Consider the following 21,288-nt stretch of genomic DNA (forward strand, 5'->3'; position numbering starts at 1 on the left):
ATTCCTATTTCATACTCTGCCGCTCTGTCATTGTTTACATTACTTATTCCATGCTGGAATCAGTAAATCATGTTATATTTTGTGGTCAGAATTGTAGATAACGCCTTTTTTACTCTTTACAATTCCAGATTTTCAACTTTACGGGCATCATATATATTGACGGCATATCACATGTTACATAACATATATACATTCCATTTCGACTCTCTCATGTATCGGAATAATTCTTGAAAGGATAGGGTATGCTTTATGCTACGTAGACTAAAGTGAAAAGCGAAGGGAATAAAGTATGAATCAAGTACAGAAACAAGGCAGGACATACTATAGTTTTCATTTTCTCTACACAAAAAAACTCCAAATAACATTTAAAAAGTAAAGTTGTTGAACCATTCAGGGCAGAAGAACTAATTATTGGTGTGATTCCCAGAAATCAAGTTTGGTAGATAAAGATCAGCGTTGAGTGATTTTAGTAGAAGAAAACTTAGATCTATCATTAGAATATCCAACTACTTCAGCAATAGAAGTTCAATTAATATTTTGATTTTTAACATATATTTTATGCTAAGTTGGAGTTTAAGGTAATAATAATTCATACTGTGATAGCTTTTACGCTTCATAAGGCAGGTATTCCTTTTAAACTAATGTTTCTAACATCGGCACCGCTACTTATAAAATAGCTAAGTATCTTTTTTCAATTTTATATTATAGTATGAATTCTTTCACTTTCAAAACTTCGTATGATTTTGTTTGTTAATGAGATTCTTAGATTCAAAGCTAATGAAAGCAAAATGGTTTCCTTCGATGCAAAATCTTTATTCACTAACGTTCCAGTTAATGGTGCCCTTAATTACCTCTGGAAGAGTTTACAAGAGTTCCATTTTAGCAACATAGAAATTGAACAAGTGCATTTTGCTCGCCTTTTAGATTTTCCTTTAACTTTTAATAGTAATATTTATCGAAAGATTGATGGCGTTTCTATGAATAATCCTTACCGTATATGCACAATTTAATTGAAACTTTTTTATTTATTGAAGTTCCTCTTTTACAACGATATTTTGACAATTGTTTCGCATTGTGGATGATGCTGACATTGATTATGTTCTCAATATTATGAATTCTATATTTTATTGCATTTAATTCAAACAGAAAAATAATGAATGTTTACCTTTTTTAGATGTTCCTACTACTCGTAATTCCGGAGGATACTTCTCTAATGTTCATCGGATCAGTTTGAGATTTCACTCCCTCTTTATAATTTTTCATCCCATCCCCTTAATTAAAGGATGCCTTACGAACACTTGTTAACGGTGATTTCAAAATTTTGTTCCAATAGTTTTCTTCTCAATGGAGGGCTCTTTTATCTTAAAATTATCGCTGTTGATAGTGGATTTTCTTCGAATATTATTGATTTCCTTCATAGAAAATTAATCACGCTATCCAACAAATCTTCTGATAAAAACTTTAACAATTTGATTGCTTCCCCGTATTATCTGAAACCAGTTTTAAAATTGCTAAGATTTTGATTTGTGTATGAAGTTATTTTCTCACCTATAAACAAACTAAGTTTCAGAACCTTATAGACCATATAACTGACATTAAGAGTCGTGGCATTTATCAAATTTCTTGACTGTGTGGTCAATCACGTTTCATTTTATTTTATTTTATTACTGGAGCTGAACAGCCGAACCAATTCTGAATTTACGACTGACAATGTTTAACTCCATAGCCTTGTAATTTTGTACCCAACCCAGAAGACAAAGGAACTCCTAGGTCAATCATTGTCTTAAAGTAGCCTTCCATTTTGCTGGAACTAATCTACGTTTGCACTACATGTAAAGGGAAAACACGAAAACTTCCCGCTGTTCACCTGACGGAAAGTAAATTCTAGACCTTGATCCTTCTACCTCTTAAGATATTTTACGTCAGCACTGTGGTTGGTGCGTGCCTGGAGCAAAATTCGTATCCCCCAACCGCCATTTGGTATCCGAACCTAGGTCACATTATTGGAAGGTGAGTTTTCTATCCCCTGAACCACTCTTTTTTTTTCTATTGTAAATTTATTTTATTTTGTTGCCGAAACTGAGCAGCCAATTCAGTTCTAAGTTTACGACAACTGATGCTCAATTCCATAACCTTATAATTTTAAACCTTATCCAGAAGACAAGGAAACATTAAGATCAAGCATTAGGAAAAACTAACCTTCGTTAAGAACTCTTTGATGAAACTAACTTGAATTTGCATTACGCAATCTAACCCATGATCTCTCTACCACTGGGTGAATTTTAGCCGAGTGAAGAAATTATATCGATAGTCATTGCTAGGATTTGAACCTAGGTCACCTCATTGGGAGGACAGCACTATATCCCCCAAGCTCTTCACGGCTCTGTATCGTTTATCAGGCAAACTAAAATTATTCTTAAACTTCGAATTAAACAACATGAAAAATTGTCGAAAATCAAGATATTAAAAGATCTTCTGCCGTCCTATATAGTTAGAATTTTGAGCACAGATTTACGTATTTCTTCGGCTAAAATTATTCACATTGCTCTTCCTCTACCAAACTTGATTTCTATATTTTAAAAAAAATTTGAATGATTTAGTTAACGATAATTCTAGTATCCCAACTTTTCTTAAAGCGTGGAAATTTATTATAATTTAATCCCCCCTCCTCTTGCCGGAATTCCTACCAAATTCCGCACATCTGTTTCTTATTTCCCTTCTTGTTCAAACTTGTTTTTTGTCCTGATAGCTTAAATCACTTTCCACGTTTTTATCTCTTTTAATGCCGCTTCTTTTAACTTTTCAATGCATTTTGGTGTTTGGAAACTAAGGAAGGCTCTTTTTTACAGAACTGAAACTATAGTGACTCAATTTATGTACTTGATTTGTGCTTTATACATGTTGCTTTTCAATTTAGTCAAGCAATTCTATCTCTTTTGAAATTGAGAGCTTACATTTTGGATCCATGTTCAGTGTCTCATTTGTGAGTAAGTTGAAATGATGGGTCTGACATAAAATGTATCAATCACTGCACATGGTTTTATTAAAATGACATCCATTACATGTGTATGCGAAGATCGAATCTGTAGTGATACAACATGAATCAGAGTCATAAGGGAAAATCAAGCTTTCATACTAATGTAAGTTCGAATAATATCAGGCACCATTCCATTTAGTGTATCTGTTGCAGGCAAAGTATGAAAACCAGCATTGTATAGAATGCCTAAAATTAGCCGGCAAGGTATGAAATGATTTATATTTCACACATTGCCTAGACATTCTATAGAATGCCAAATGTTATTTAGGCAAAGTATGAAATAAACGTCCTCATGAGGTTATTATGTAAGTGATGTGCATGTTACTGTGAATGACCGAAATCGGTGGTTGTTGACTTTCACCGGTGAATGTTGACAATCACATAGTCACTTTCGTGAATGTCCGAAATATTTATTACATCTGATTTGATAGTAATTTATTCGTGGATATAATTACATTTATTCGATATTTTAATACTTTTCTGACGAGAGATTACATTTATTCGATGTTAAAATATCGAATAAATGTAATTATACAGTATCTACGAATAAATTAATATCAAATCGGATGTAATAAATATTTCGAACATTCACCAAAGCGACTATGAGATTGTCATCATTCACCGATGAAAGTCAACAACCACCGTTTTCTGTCATTCACAGCAACATGCACATCATTTACATAATAACCTCATCAGGACGTTAATTTCATACTTTGCCTAAATAGCATTTGTCATTCTATAAAATGCCTAGGCATTATATGCAATGACAAGGGAAAATACGTATTAATTCTCACATTTCATACTTTGCCTGAAAATATCCGGCATTCTGCACAATGCCTAGGCATTCTATACAATGCCTAGGCATTTTATACAATGCCGGCGTTTCATACTTTGCCGGTAACATATCCACAATTTAAGTGAATGTTAATTTTCCTCTATACATTAAATAAAAAAATGGATGTGGCGAAGATTTTCTTCTATATTATTTACAGTATGAAAAAGTTATTTTGACTGATTGTCTAAGAAACAATTAAGGAATCTTATAAGAAGAATATAACTAACTTAAACTGCGTACATTTACAACAATTTAATACATTTTCTCATTCCTGCATTCATTTTATATTTTTTTGTACATTCACAGTGTACACTTTATTGTTCTTTGTGAACATATTACAAATGAGTCAAACTTTAAAACTTTTTTCATAAATATTATGTCATTTATCCAAACATATGCACGCATTGTAAGCTATTTTGTAGGAAGTGGTAATCAATATTAATATAAGTGATAAAAGGCGCCATATTAAATAATATCAGTGATAAATGACACTGAGGAATCGCTGTTTAAGGTCTAGGTTCGATCCTCAGTCCGTCCTTGATCCTTGTAGCCCACCCAACTTCTGACCTCGGAGCACCAGATTGTCTGGGAAGTAAAAGCGGCTAATACATATTGCCGCTGCCATGTCCGGCAACTGTGAAATTTCAAACTCGCCAAACCCCAGGTTCATAACAGGCTGTTGTGGGAATGCTCCCTAATATTATTAAAGTTGTGGGTTTTTTTTAAAACAAATATACATATTATAAATTTAGTCCATCTTTGTATACATTTAGTCCATCTTTGAAATTAATTTAGTCCATCTTCGTATACATTTAGTCTATCTTTGAAATTAATTTAGTCCATCTTTGTACAAATTATCTAAAGAATATTGATCATATCGAAATAGATTAGTTCAACTAAATGCTTTCTATGCAAAGAGTAGAGAGTTATTGTTTTATACACTTTAAAAAAAAGGCGTATAATTGTCATCATTTTGGGTATTAAGGTAAGCTAAACCTTCGTACAGTTTTTTTTCGTATTGACAAAATATATTTTCACGTGCATTAGAATCAATTTAATGGCTTAATTACAAAAACATTTCGCTTTAAAATCAAGAGTAATTTTGGTAATATAATCACACTAATTCTGTTATTCTGTCAAACAATTTTTATTTGTCAATTTTAAGTAATTTATTGCACAATAATTATAGTTTTGCATTTGAAAGTTTATTTAGTTTACTTTAACACCAAAAAATGAGGGTAATTACATACCATTTTTTTACAGTGTTCAGGTGATCATTCTCAAAGTCTTTTGTATTGTTGGGTAAGGTAGAAAATTAAAATTAAATTATGACAATTGCTTTGTATCCTAAACTCACTTCATAAGTATTCTGTTATGATAAAATAAGGCACAATATGTAAGCACTGTAGGAATAGGCATGCACAAAGTAATGAATAAATATGCTTACACACGTCACAATTTAACTTACATCAGAAGAAATTACACGACAGACAAACTTAGAATACTCTTTTGAATAAATAAATATAATATTTTATGAATGTATGTAATAGGACATGTCTCTTTTAATGTACAAAATTTTTGTGTATAGTTACCACCACTTTTTGGCGTTAAGGTACACTAAGTACACTATTAAGTACAGAACTGCAATTAGTGAGCAAAAAATTTCATGAAGTTGACAAAATAACAATTGTTTGAGAAACATATAGTGAGAATATATTACTAAAACTATCTTTATTTTTTAAGCGAAATGTGTTTACAATGAAGACATAAAATTGATTCTAATGCATTCTATAATGTTATTAAATGCTTTGTCTTTATTTTTTCAAACGAAATGTTTTTGCAATAAAGCCATAAAATTGATTCTAATGCACTGTAAAATGTGTGTTGTCAATGAACAAACAAACAAAAAATGAAGCTACATAAAATAAAGTTAAAACAGAGAAAAATTAAATCAAAAATGTAACTACATGCACTGGAAAAGTTATTAGTTAACTTCAACACTACAAATGGAGGCAACTATACACCATAGTTGTTTACTATTTAATTCTTATCCATTTCAATTGTATACATATGCTATACATAATACTTATTTACTATAAATACTATTATATTATATACATACTATACATAATTGTTGTTACATTGTTCGAAGAGGAAAAGAGAAGGCTTAAACTATCATTTATAGCGATAATAAAGTAAATAAAAGTTTCACAATTTCACTTATTTTAAAGAAAAAATAAACATCATTTAATTAATAAACAAAGAAATTTTTAACCAAAAATATGTCATATCTAGATCTCATGTCTCATAAAAAGAAGAAAATAATAAATCAATCTCTATTTAATTGAATTAGTCATAATTTTATTGTCTATATTTGGCAAAATTTTAACTCTGTGCATTAAAATTATTATAGAGATAGATTTTTTTTACAAATAATGCTTTTCGACTCAGACACCTTTTTAAGCAATTGCAAAAATATTGCATAATTAGAGAATGGATATAAGGTTTTGGAAAAAAAATTAATATTTGTAACGAGTCAAGAAAGCAGAGCTTCAAAAAATATTTGATTTGAATAAGGCAAATGTTTAAAACAATTTAAATAGAAAAACAATTTAATTTAACAAAATATTCTTCACTAATGCGAAAATCTAAAGACATTTAAATTTCAGATTAAATATTATCTATTTCATGTAAACAACTGAAGTTATTTTTTCTTTCCCTGAAAAGCTATAAATACAAACAAGCAAGATCATAGAATAACAGAAAAAAAAAACCATAGGTCAAAACTCTTAGCTATAACCATGGTATTTTATAGCTATTTACGAGAACTTAAAGGAGCTTCAATATAATAGAGACAAAGTTTTCTCAAAATGCTGAGGCATAAAACTCCTATAAATTCTTTCAAGATTCGCAATTCCTTACAAGTCGTAACCTAAAATGGTGTTGGCTGTTACTTTTTGTAATCTACATAAATTTACTTTATAGGAAAAAGTACTCGTATTTCTTTAAAAATTTTCAAAAATGAGAAAGAACAAAGTAATAAACGATGCATATAATTTTCAGACTTTATGATGGTGAAAATTATTGCTTTTTCTTCACCTTAGTATTGCTTTGTTATTGTTATTTATAAACATCAAAATTTTGGTGTCGTCCGATGCACAGTTAGAAATTTTGCAGTTATGCAATTTTATTATGGTGTCCTCAATTAAAATATATTACAGTGATATTTAACTTTTTTTATATGATAATGCAGTTTAATTTGAATGAAAGCATTAATCAATAAAAACATTATTAAAGTTGTGAAAAATTTACACCTTGTTATTGTTTATATACTGATTGGTTAAACATTGAACTGCTATTCTTAGAGCGCAAAGTCGAAATTTGTGTAAGAAATTCATTTCAGTAATTAATATCTCGAACTGAAACAATAATTAATAAAAAACATATTTAGGGTTGTAAAACCTCATCTCCCTATTACGAATTAAATAAAGATTTAATGATGACTTATTTTTCTGGATGTGCAAATTTATTAAATATGAAAATTTAAGTAAATAACTAATTTAAGTATGTAATTAATTTAAATAATTATTTAATTTAAGTAATCTAAGTAATGGATAATTTGAACGGAAACATTGTAAATAAAACACATTATTGAGTTTAAAAAAAGCTGCACCTTATAATGTTTTGGATACTGATATAATAATTAACTTTGAACTAATTGCATAATAATGAATTTTATGTAATAAATTAATTTCAGTCATTTAAATGATTATTTCGGATGGAAACACTGTTCAAGTAAAGAAAAACATAATTAATATTGTAAGACTTTTGCTCCGTATTATGAATCAGTTACCAGTATAATACTTCAACATTGTACTTGCTTTTTTGGGAGTGCAAAATAATTAAATTAACGTAATAAATTATTTTAAATAATCAAGGTAATGGATAGTTTAAACGGAAATATTTATCAATAAAACAGATTATTAAGGCCTTATCTTATTATGGTTTGGATACCGGTATTAGTGTTAAAAGTTGAACACACTTTTCGTAGGGTGCAAAATAATGAAATCTATGTAATAAATTAATTTCAGTAATTTAAATGATTACTTCTGACTGAAACACTGCTCAAGCAAGAAAAAAACATAATTAATGTTGTAAGACCTTTGCTCCGTATTATGAATTGGTAACCGGTATAATAGTTCAACAATGTATTCGCTTTTCTGAGAATGCAAGATAATGAAATTAACGTAATGAATTATTTTAAGTAATCTAGGTCATGGATAGTTTGAACGGAAATATTGATCAATAAAACAGATTATTAAGGTCGCACATTTTTATGGTTCGAATACTGGTATTAGCGTTCGAAGTTTAAGAAACTTTTCGTAGCGTACAAAATAATAAAATTTATGTAATAAATTTATTTCAGTAATTTAAATGATGATTTGTTCAACGGGAAACTTTGTTATCAAGCAATGAAATTATAATTAAGGTTGCGAAATTTTTCTTCATATTATGATTTGGTTATCGATATAATGAGTCAACGTTGTACTTATTTTTCTGAGAGTGCAAAGTAATGAAATTAGCGTAATTAATTAATTTAAGTAGTCTAAGTAAAGCAAAATTTGAACGGAAACATTGATCAATAAGACACATTTTTCAGTTTGTAAAAAATTCACACATTATGGTTTGGGTTCTGGTTTTGACATAATAGTTATACGTTGAACTGACTTTTACGAGAAGAAATGTGTATCTATCACAATAAATATCTAGATTTCAAAAATGAGTGAAAGTTTAGTAACTTAAGAGAATAGAAAAGCATTACAGAAACATTTTATTTACATTCTAAGGTGTTCAATATTTTACAACCATTTAATGAGAATTTTTGTTTATGTGTCGTATACGTAACTCTTAAAAGGTAAAATGACATCTTAAAATATTTTTAAATACAAATTAAACAATAATTTTACAGTGAACTCTCACTGTGCACCCGCGTAAGAAGCCAACAGAAAAAAAGCGCATAAGTGAAAGAGACGCTTAGGTGAAAAATTTCAAAACTCTAAAACGCAACGTAAATTGCAGTGACAATATGAATAAATATGTTTCTAAAGATTAAATGTATATATTTATACTGCTTTGGTATTTACTATAATTATACAAAGAAAAAATTTAACATACCTAAAGACAATTTAATTTCTTACAAAATAATCCTTAATACATGTTTTTATTTGTTTTTTCCGACGATTTTCAAAAACAATTTTTTCCAGTTCATGTAAATGGGATAAGGGAGTTTCAGAAGCAGAATTAAATTGTAATTTTTAAGGAAAGTACTTGACGTCATAATATGCTGCACAATAGGTAAAAACGAGGAGTTTTTAAGTCGTTTAAATATAAATAAAAATAAAAAAATTAAAAAAAGGTTGTTTGGTTGCTACTGTCACTAAACAGATCACCTCCTTTTATTCAGATAACCTCCAGGATTGTCTGAATAAAAGGAGGTGATCTGAATAAGGGAACGGACCACCTTCAAGATGTCCATCTGACTGCAAAAAAGTGATAGCGGTCTCTTTCATCTTTCGTATTCCAGGTGTCTTTTTTTTTTTTCTTCTAGGAAACAGCACATGGGAGTAGAACTAACCTCTGGGGCAAGAGGAAGGGTTATTTTCTCAAAACTTCATGGGCTTTCATTGTTGTTGGTGCAAGAGATAAGACACCGTATTCAAAGTTGTGGAAAGAATGTCTTTATAGAAACAGCAAAAATTGGAAGGTCGCAGGAAAAAGAAAAGTGAACTATTCAATAGGATTTAACAGCATATTTATCGGTAACAAGGATTGCTTATTTGTTTCAACTTTTAATCTGAAACTTTAAAAAAAAAAAATGTTAGCCTAAAATTTTGGCGCATAATTGAAAAATTTATTTTTAGAGGGACGCATAAACGAAGGATGATTATCATTATTTTTCTACTCAATGTACTGGGACCCATAAAAATCGCTGTATAAACGAAAAACGTGCATAAATGAGAGGTAACTGTATTTGTATTCTAGTTTAAAAAAATTTCGTTTTTCTACTCAAACCGGCATAATAAGTACCAATACATTTTCATTTTTATAAAACAAAAACTAATTTTTGAATAATATATTCTTAAAAAGACACTTCATTTGACACTTTTTTTTTCTGAAATGTGCAATAAATTGTTATAATATGAGGCCAAATAATAGGTAATAAAATCTAATAGAAAAAAAATTTGAATTTGTAAAAATACTTTTTCAGACAATGTGCAAAATTTAAGTGGAATCGAATAAAATTCTATGTCATAGCTTTGAGCTTAAATTTCAATTATGGTTAGACTTAAGTGAATTATTTTAAATTAATCCTAATAGAATGCCTAAAATTTAACACAATGCAGATATTTAAATATATAAGTGTTTTCAAAGATTTCCACAAGTTGAAAAAGGCCTTAGAAATGTAGTAAAAGAAAATTAGAATAGTAAGAAAAATACAGAGTACTACTTTGTGGGCCGGTTAGTAAGAATTCTATCGACATGGTTTTGGTATCACTCGAATCAACGTGGAACAACACATAGTATACATGCTTCGCTTGTTCTAATAATATCAGTTGCGTAAGTAGGTAGGCATAGAACTGAACATTTTATACACAAGAGCTTTAATAATTTTTAGTTCCATTAGTAGTATTTGAACTCTTAGTGCCATCGATATTTTTTATTGAATTCGTTTAAATGTAGTTAATGCATAGAAAAATATTTAATATGTCTGTGTAGGTATTTCAAACGTGTAAATTAGCATAATCAAAAATTTGCATTTCATACTTCATACTTACTAAATCCCTTACAACCTTTTGAAATGTTTGTCCTATCGACTTGATTTTGATGACAAATCAATTAGTGTCAACATCAGAAACAATACCTCTCTTTTGTATGCAAAAAAAGAAATCCGAATTTGAAGATCACCGAAAAGATGAACGAATTTGTATATTTTTAATAAAATTCACAATTTAAATGTTGCCTTCATTCTACAAAGTTGTTTTCTTAATTTATTATTATTATCTTTTTATAAAAGCGAGGTTCATTGTAATGAAGACTCGGATACGAGGCATGAACGATAGTATAAATAAGTGATTCTATAAAATAAAATTATTATAAAAACATTATTTAACAAATATAGAATAAATATACAGAATATTCTAAAATAAATATTTTTGAGCCGAAATCAATTTTGTTCTTCTTTTAAAGGATTTACGTACCTTGTTTCCAATTTAAAAGCAATAAAATCAGTCCTAGGTTTAAAAATTGTTATAAAAACATAACATTAAAACCTCAATCACCAATAACATAAAAAGTTTTGTGATGTATTTTTATTTAAAGAAAAACACTTTGACTTATTAATATTGAAAACTAAAACAGGGAAAATAAACATGCAAAATATAATTTCCTATTTCATTCCACTTATGTTCATATCGTACTTTATAAATATAAGTATATTCACTCGTTTATTTTTTTAACGGATTTCGTACCCTGTTTAATTGGCGGTATCTATACGATATACTTAAGATATGATAGCGAAATAGGGCAAAAAAAATATTTTCTCATTACTTTGGCAATAAAAATTAGAAATAAAAGGTTATAAAAAGTAAAATTGTTTCAATTTAATTAAAATAATTAACTTCAAAGAAACGGGTTCGTGTAAAGAATAAAAATATTATGTTTTGTTTTAATTTGCTGTACACTTATGAAAAAAAAAATTTCTTAAGAAGAGAGAGATGTATCTCGCATAGTTTATTATTCTAGCAATGAAAACAACTATTATAGGAAACGAATAGATAATTACTTCGGTTTTTTTAATTGTTATAGAGCACAGAACTAGATGGTAAAAAAAGTTGCATTGTTTTTTTTTGTTTTTTTTTTAAAGAATTACACTGTAAGAAAAATTGATCAAACATGCCATCACGGTTCCAAAACAAATAATAAACTAATTTGAAAACCCAATGCTTTTAAAATTGATACAGCATATACTCATTTTGGAGATAAATACTTAGTCTCAAAAGTAATGCGGAGAGAGAAATGTATGAAGAAGATGTTCGTTACTCGACAACAGGATTCGAACCAAGAATCTGTGAACTCGCATCGTAAGATTGTCAAACCACCATAGTCGTACGTCCAATTCCTGGGTGGAGGTATCAAGCTTTATATATTTTCCACCACAGTGACATATCATGACATACTAATTTCCAATTTCAATGGTACAAAGGGTTGCAATTTAGAAAATATAGTTTCAGAAACTTAGTCGGGAGATCGGAGAATTAAATTTCAATGTTTTATTTTTTTTGCTACATATTACACCCATTGCGTCAACCATTGTATAAAGCGGCTTATATATAGCTCGTTAAGGACTTGTTTGTACAACTAAAGAGTGATTAGAAGATACTACTATGGTTAGAACATCCTGTTTCGCATCCTGCTTCATTTTTTTTTTCAAATTTTAAAATATATGTTGCCGCCAATGTAGGAGATGTCAGTAATCTATATAGTTCTAAGTCACTGTATATCCCCCTACCTTTTCAGGAATAGTGCAAAATATAAAAATTGCTATGTATTTAATTTTCACGGAATAGAATATTCCAGCATTCCATAAAACAAATGTCCTTTAGGATACAATGCTGGTAGATTTAGTCAATCTTTATTATGACTATCTATCAAAATATATCTAAAATATCTTAAATGTCTTCAGATATCTCTGCGTAAAAAAGGCACAAAAAATATTTAAATTATACTTTAGGCATTTCTACGAAAATATAAAAAGTAGCGATTGAATTTCTAGTATAAATCTGCTATGAGCAAAAAAGGTATAGTCAAAACTACCAGAATATGGTAAGTTTTACCGTGCTTTTGGTTATATGCGAACACAAAAAAGCACTGTGCTTTGGTAATGATTTTGGTAAAATTAGCAATGAAATACTCTTTCATTATATGTGTTAAATCGTGATTAAATTTAGTAATTTTTTAATGATATAGAGGATGGCATGAAAACCATTCATTCGGTTGAATTTACTTTTCTGTTTCATATTTCTTTCTAAATATGTGGTAAGAGGAATATAATTTAAAAAAGAAAAAAAAAATTCCAGTAAACCCTTACTATATGAACACAAAAATTACCTAATAAGTTGCATAAATTCCGTACAATTTGGTTTTTAATACCGTGCATTTTGCTTCATTATCAGAGTTTTTTTGGTCCAGAAATGACTTTTCGATACAATAACGTAATTTTACCAGAATTTTTTCGCCCTGTGTGAAAAATTACTCTGATAAATAAGGGTTAAAAATTTGTCAGCAAAGAAATAGTTAAAGAGTAACCAGATTAGATAATCAGGAAATAGTGTAGCCTCATGAAAAAGGCAATATATTATCGTGTCTTTTGATAAAAGGGAAGAAAGTAATTTATTTTCAGAAAAAAAAAGTATGAAAAGGAAAATAATGAACAAAGACGTCAAACTGTGTGATAAACATTGCTCCATTGGGAATTGTACGTCCTAAGAAATAAATAACACGTTGGAGTTAAATGATAGTTCTTTTTGATCTTTCAAAAGAAATTAAACTAGCTAGACTTTTCAACAAAAAAATACAGTTGTCTGGAACGAAAATAAACTTTTAGCTCAGCATGCACTCCTGTATATTTTATGGGTTTAAGATTTTTTTTTTAAATTATGCGAATGACACTACCAATTAAAGGAAATAAAACAAAACTGTTTTATAAAAGTCATTCCTTACGAAATAATGTTATTGTGAATTAACAAAAATGTATGAATGGATTTTAACACGAAGAGTTTGAATCTGAAAAGAAAACATTTCAAAATAATTATTTTCATGTATGTATATATTTCTAATTCACTCAGCAAAAATTTAGCACGGAAAAGAGTAGTGTTACTTATTCCATCGTTTTTATTCAAAAAACAATTATTTATGCAAATTTTATTTATTTATTTTTAAAAAAATATATATAATGTATGCTTTATTAAATAAAGCAGCTAATTATTTAAAGAAAATAGAAATTTAACTTTCTTATTAAATTTTAAACTATTCCTACATTATTATCTTATTATTCGTCTGTTGCTAACACACGTTCGTATATATTCTACATTATTTATAATGCAATGAGCAAAATAAGAAAAACGACCCCGATAAACTTTTTATCTAGTGATTGGATCTTCACGTTTTAGGACTCAATCTTAATGCGTCAGAAAAGTGACCTCAAATATGATAATTAATTAGTGTAGACGATATTTTAAAGAACGATATCAGACACAACGGTGGAATGTTTTGCCCCCTTAGAGTAAATTTTGCTTGTTGCGTATTTCGCCATATCTCGAGAATATTTTAAGTGAATTGAAAAATTTTTACTCACAATTATAAAATTTGTTCATCCAAAGTGATTTGATACAAGTAATTTTCTTACATGTGAGTATCTACTCACATGTAGGAAAATAGCTTTTATTAAATCATGATGCAAAATCATGATATTAAACACCCTTCTATAGCATAAAATTAACCACTATTTTAGAAATTCTCTTAAAATAAAATTTAGTCTACTTGATTAAAAACTATTCTGATTTAAAAAAAATTTGTTAAGTTAAAATTAAAATTATCTCTGCTAAAACTCAATTTTGTCTATATATCTACATTTTATAGTTTAAGTTACATAGAGGACTGGAAAGTAATGCAGTTTCAGAGCATTAAATATTCGTTAGTCTTAAAAACCAATAAATTTTTTTTCGATCTATTTCGATTCGGCATTGAAAGTTTGTTGCTAACGAGGGTGAATACATTATTAATTACAAATAAAATCTTGATAACAGATATCAAATGCACCGAAATGACGCTACTTTCCGGTGCCCCTAATATATTTGCGCGTTTGGTTTTTAGAACTTTCATCCTTATATAAATGTTTGCCAACAAATTGTTTTAACAATATGTCAAAACTTACTAACTAATGATTAATTTTATATTGGCTTGGCAAGTAAGTTCCTTTCTTTTTTGAAAGTTTTCAAATGTTTAAATTGTGAGAGCATTCCACTTTCTCTTATCATTTGAGACAAGTTTTCATGCAAAGCTGTTTAATCCATTGATTAATGAAATCAATTGGATGTCCAAAATAAATTAGCGTTTTTATGCCAAAAGCGAGCGGTTGTTTCAGCTAATGCATCATCTCCATACACAGAACAAATGTCACTAGCTGCTATCATGGCCTCTGACCCTTGATTAAAAGCAAAAAGAAGATGTTGAAATTGCTCATTTTTTCCAACTTTGCATTCCAATAATGAAACAAAACATAGATTCCATTAGAACAAAAAATCCTAGCTGAAAGTTAAAATTTTAAAAAAAATGGTGGGAATTTGGGTGCCAACCCAATAGTTAATTAAAAGTAGACGAAGAAACCAGATGAAGAAAAATGGCAGATTTAATGTCGAGGAGTAATAAAAAATGGTACTTTATAAAAAGAAATAAGAAAAAAAGCTTCACAAAAGAAAAAAATTTATTTCTAGATTTTATGACGGAACTGTCTTTTTTTAGATATTAGAAATAATTGCTACTACCGCGAAAGTTTTGCTTTTCCTTTAAGAATGTATATAGCAAAAGAACGTGTGAAAACTTCAAGATAAGACTTTCGTTGACAAAGGAATTCAGCAAGACGACTTCACTGATAAAGAAAATTTAGGAAAAAAATATTCTTCATGCTCCAAACTTAGTATTTAAGCTGTGTGACCTTTAGAGCTTATCTCTGTATTCTTCCTTTTTATGCCATACAATAAACTCATGGCATTATATATATGTCTAAGCAAATCGATATGCTTACAAACTTCTTACTCATGCATTTTCGTTACTCTTTTTCGATATTGTAATTCCTAATATCTCTATTTAGCATAAGAACATAACGGTATAACATTTTTCTGTCGGATCATTTATATTGGCCAAAAACTCACACGGTAGAATACCGTTTTTCCATATGAATTTAAATAATTATTTGGTGGTCATCAGCATAAAATTAATAAAATTCATAAAGGTATAGTTCTCACTCGAAATATCTTGTATCTCTAGTTTAGCGGTATTTACCTGTAACACTCGTAATGTTTCTTATAATAATCTGCTATTATTACAGTGAGAAAAACATATATTCAAAACTTTCAGTATATTATAAAATTTACCATGTTTTTGGTTCTATGGAAACACCAAAAAGTTTGGTAATTTTTACCGATGCGCTTAGGTAAAAGATTTTGTCATTATAATAACATATGTTTAATAATAGAACAGGGCTTTTCAAGGTGTGATAAAAAAATGATAAATGGGGTTAAAATTTGGTCATTTCATCATGATAAAAATTATTTATTGCAAAACTCACCAAACTTGGTATAACGACCTTTAACTTTAAAATATATTTTTAAAAAAATTATTACTAAAAAATTATTACTAAAATTATTACTATTATAATTATTACTTTATGCTTTGTTCTGGTATTTTTACATCTCAATGCAGTCATGAATAAAACCTTCAAACGTGAGGAGGAGGGGGCACAAGCGTAAACAAGCAAAAATCTTACTAGTACGTATATTTCAATTGAATAATTTCATAGTTCGACAAAAAATATTTTATGGCAGGAAACAACAATTTTTGTGAAGCATTAATTGGGGCAGATGAGCAGCTGTGATCATGAGCTAAGCTTCTTACTATTGTTTAGAAAATATGCTAAAGATGTTTCTTTAAACACAAGGTGTCAGATTGATTTTAATATTTTCAGCACTCTTTTCAGACATGATTTGTCTAAGAATGATACTTTTTCTTTACTAGAAATAAAAATGTTAAAATTTTGCAATTGAGCTGAAATTTATGGCAGATGAAGCCGTGAAATTCATAAATTATTGAATCAGAAATCATAATCAGCAGAAAAAGTAGAAATGCTTATTAAATAAAAATTTATTTAGAAAAATTTTTAAAAATGTATTTTTTTCTACTGCAATTATCATTTAATATTTAATAAGGAAAAGGGGCTTTTTACTTTATAAAAAATCTTTCCTAAAAACAGCTTGGAATTTCAAAATAAATGAGACCTTATTCAGGGGCATATTCCTAACGCCAAAAAATTCTAATTTTTCCTCTGCGCTCACAGTATGATAAAGTTATGCTGAATCTTTGAAATCAGTTTTTTCAGTGATATTTTTTTTAATGATTTAACAGTTTTTAAATGATGTTCATGAAAATATCTAATAAAGATCAATTATTTCTGGAGTAAAATTATTTTAGGAGCTCTCACTCTTCGTTATTTTAAATAAAAGTTATGATGTATAAATGTTTAAGCAAAACAATGCATTTAGCAAGGATAAAATAAATACAGATTGTGATTAAAATGTTATTTCATCAAATACATAAAAATTAAAAAATAATAAGTTTTTATTTTTTTTTTAAATTTTGAACACTATTGATTAACAATTTTGAAAACTTAGTCTATTTAAGCAATCGATGAAAAAATTCATTTTTTTTTTAAAAAGAAATTCGTGTATTTAGAAAATTAAAACAAAAGCTGTCCCTTTTTTTAGACATTCACAAAATGTTTCTCAAATGTCAATACATGTTACGCTTTTATTATAAAAATTGTCATTATATGAAAGCATCAGAAAATATAAACATTTAACTAAATGTGTAAATCCTTTCTATTAAAAAGACTTAATATCATTAATATATATTAATCAATCTCATTTCGGGGGATATTTTCATTTGAACTTTTAAACAACAATTTCTGTATTTTCTTTCAGAATGTAGAGTTTTAATGAATGAAGTTAAGAATTTTTATGCAAAAAGCTAAGTGAAACGTATCATATTTTCAAACGCAAAACTGTACATCTATTAAATAAGAAATCATACTGAAATATTTTTTAAAAAGTATCATCATATTTACTTAAATGAATACATGAAAAAAAGGCTTTACTAGAAGAACTTTATTAAAGTTACTTAACATGCAAGTTTCACTCTTTTTTCTTTCAAAGGTGCATTTAATATTGTAATTTCCTATTTTCGAACATTTATAAGTAAATATTTCAGAAAAAAGAAATTTGAAAGAGAGGAAAACAAGTAATGTTTTGCCTTTTAATTTTTTTCTATTTCAGAGTTTTTTCAATCAGAAAATATGTAATTGGATACTTAATTAAATACATAGCTATGCTTATGCATAAAAAATGTCAATTTGCATGAAAATTTTTATATTTTCTCATAAAATAATCTTGATTAGTAGATTATGTAATAAAATTCATTGTGTTGCATAGTAAGATCAAAAATTAAAATATAAAGGTGAAGGAAGCTGCTTTCTAATAGATATTATATAATCACTAAAAAGGTTACTTACTTTCACTTTCACTCCATTTATGTAACCACCGGATATATACTTTTTTCCAAGTTAAAGAATTAAACTTCTTTTTTTTTTACTGAAACAAGTCAAGTAATCAGCAAAAACATTAAGAATCAAAATAAAGTCAGTAAATTTCGAACTTTCTTTTCGAATTACACTTGTAATGAAGTTTGTAAAGTTAATTAAAGTTTCAGGCTTTTTTATGTAAAACACCTGATCCTACACGCTCTTTCATTATACTTTTTTTGCACTGATGTTCTTTTGGATCTAAAAGCGGTAAACGAATCTAATGATTCTGCAGAGAGAATTTGGAAACAAGCCGTTGCTGCCCTACATCAACCGCCAAATGGCGACCATTTTCTACGCCATGGACATTTATTTCAGAATGATACCACAAAATTCATCAAATATTTCGGGAAATAAAAACCAATTTGTCAAGATGATTTTTTTAGTGCTTTGCTTTGCAATTTCGTTTATTTTTTTTTATCAAAATTTAGTTTTTGTTTTATTCGATGGAAATAATATAAATGTAACTAAAAATGCATTCTAACTTTAGTTTAGATTTATCTTATTTGAAATGTATTGTAATTGTTCTAAAGATGTTATAAGCACTTTAAATAATAATTCAAGATTTCATTACAATTAAAAGTACTTCCATTTATCACAAAACTTTATAATCTAAAAAATAAATGCTTTTTGTTTACAAAAGATACTTATAATTTAGCTGTAAAAAATTAGGAAATAAAAGTTGGGAAGCATACATACATTGTTTAATGTAACCTGCACTATAAAAAGTCCTGATAAAATTACAGTAAAAGTAGCGACAATCAGAGTGACAGTACATTTTATCGTAAAATCAAATTTAATTGTAAAATTTCAAATCGTAATTTTTTCAGCAATTTTTTTTCAAAGCAGTTATTCAGTAAAAATTACAGTACATCAGATTTTTTTTTGTTTTCGAAATGTTGCGATAAAAGGGGATTCCGTAAAAAGTACTGGAAACCTTAGGGCCAGCAGTTTTTACCGCAATTTTATCAGAAATTCTTTATGGTGTACTCAAAGACTTAAAGTTAATAAATATACTAATGTTGACGCAAATAATCCACATAACTGTCCTAAGTTAATGTAACTTAGGAATCTATTTCAAGATTATATAACTTATGTATCTACATAATGTTAATATAATGAAAGTTATGTTAATGTAATGTTAAAGTTAGAAAAATTGTTTCTGAAACAAAGCGAAGGAAAATACACGAATTTGATCAAATGCAGATTGCAGATTTGAGAATCTAATTTGCTAAACATATTTTTATTTTATTAAAAAAATATATTGGAAAAGTATTTTTGAGAATTTTTCTCATTAAGTACCATAAATTTAGTCAACTTATTTATTTTCGTATAGTTTAATGTGCTTATTTCAAGATTGTGTACCTTTTTTAAGAAAAAAAGACATTTAGTAATAGCTAGATGTGTATTAAATGCAAGAAGATAATGTGTAAAGTTTATGCAACTTAAGTATCTACTTAACTGTTTTGATTTTGTAGTAAAAAAAAAATTTTGTAGTACGACCAGCAAAAATTTCATAAATTTGACACTTAAAATGCTCTTTTGTGAAGTGCATTAAATTGACTCTAATTTTAAACCTTGCAGAAGTAAAGTTGTATCAATTTGACCACAGTTGGACATTTTCGTTGATTTAAAAAAATGCATTCTAAGTTTATTTTCAACGAAATTCTTTAATAAAAGTTTCACCTTTCGTCTCCTTAGTGAGTTTAGTATAGTTTAAACTTTTTTCAATAGATTCTGAGGTTAAAGAATTCTAAGAAAATGTGTGCTATGTTCCAATTCCAATTCTAAGTAAGTATGCTATGTGTCATAGTTAGAAAACTGATTTGCTACATTCTCAGAAGTGTATTAAATATAGAAAGATAAGGTGTAAACTTCATTTTGTGTGTGCTATATCGCCATGTTTACGAATAAATAAATAAATTTGAAGTAGAACTATTGGAAATCATTCCTGCAAAATGTTACAGATTTGTTTTTTGTTTTTGTTTTTCTTTTCTTTCAGGTTTTTATACTAATTACAATTTTCGTGACGTTCATCCACTAATATATCAATAATTATATTTTGATCAATTCTCCCTCCTTTAGATTCATTATAATACTTATAAGGGCCACATAATCCTATCTTTTAAATTCAGTACTCAAAAATTTTAGCATTGAACCAAGCAGATCATATATTACATTTAAAATCTCCATATTGTGATTTATAAAATTGCACTGCAAGCAGTTTTGAATTTAAAAATAAATGCAAAAGTAAACAGCAATAAATTTATTCAAAAAATAAACACGCTAAAATTTATAATTGATAACATTACGATTGCACACGTAGAAAAGAATTTCGGTAAAATTTCTGTACTGTATGGTATATAGACAATTTAGGAAAAAAACATAATAATTGAATTAAAACCCAAAATATATGGTATTTAAACCGTTCTTCCGCTCGTTTGGTAACGGTTTACTAGAAATTCTGGCTATCGAAATTATAGTTCTTATTACCACACATTTAGTAAAACAATATAAAACTGAAGATTAAATTTAATTGAGTAAATGGTTTTTATGCCGTGCTAAGATATCATGAAAAAATAACCAAATTTTACCAGATTTACAAAATTTTATGAAGCATTATCAATGCCTATTTATTAATTTTACCAAACACATTATCAAAATTTTTGATAACGAATTTTTTTTGTTTTGTTTTCCCATTGAGCTAAAAACACTGTAAATTTTACCATACTCTGGTAGGTTTGATCATACATTTTTTTTCTCATGCCCGTTTCAAGGATGATTCATAAAATTAATGGATGGTATGCTAAAAAAAAAACTTCTTAATTTGAGTGCCTTATGTATGAGTTAAATATTTTCTAGGTATTTAATTTTCCACATTTGTGTTTTTAAGACTAGTCCAATTGCACTAAAAAAGAAACAAAACAAATTAATTTTATTATTAAA

At 27.9% G+C, this 21,288-nt stretch overlaps 1 protein-coding gene across 1 annotated transcript in view; it reads right to left on the reverse strand.

Annotated features, from left to right (window-relative positions):
- LOC107455136 (multiple PDZ domain protein) overlaps nt 1–18,573 on the reverse strand; it is a 100,269-nt gene extending 81,696 nt beyond the window's left edge. The window contains exon 1 of the mRNA XM_016072601.4: nt 18,274–18,573. The gene's annotated coding sequence lies outside the window, so the exon portion shown is untranslated. The remainder of the gene's footprint in view (nt 1–18,273) is intronic.
- Nucleotides 18,574–21,288: the final 2,715 nt, after the last annotated feature.

The sequence above is a fragment of the Parasteatoda tepidariorum genome, chromosome 10 (genome assembly GCF_982258835.1).
Source record: "Parasteatoda tepidariorum strain Cologne lab strain chromosome 10, Ptep-v5.0, whole genome shotgun sequence".
Taxonomy (NCBI): domain Eukaryota; kingdom Metazoa; phylum Arthropoda; class Arachnida; order Araneae; family Theridiidae; genus Parasteatoda; species Parasteatoda tepidariorum.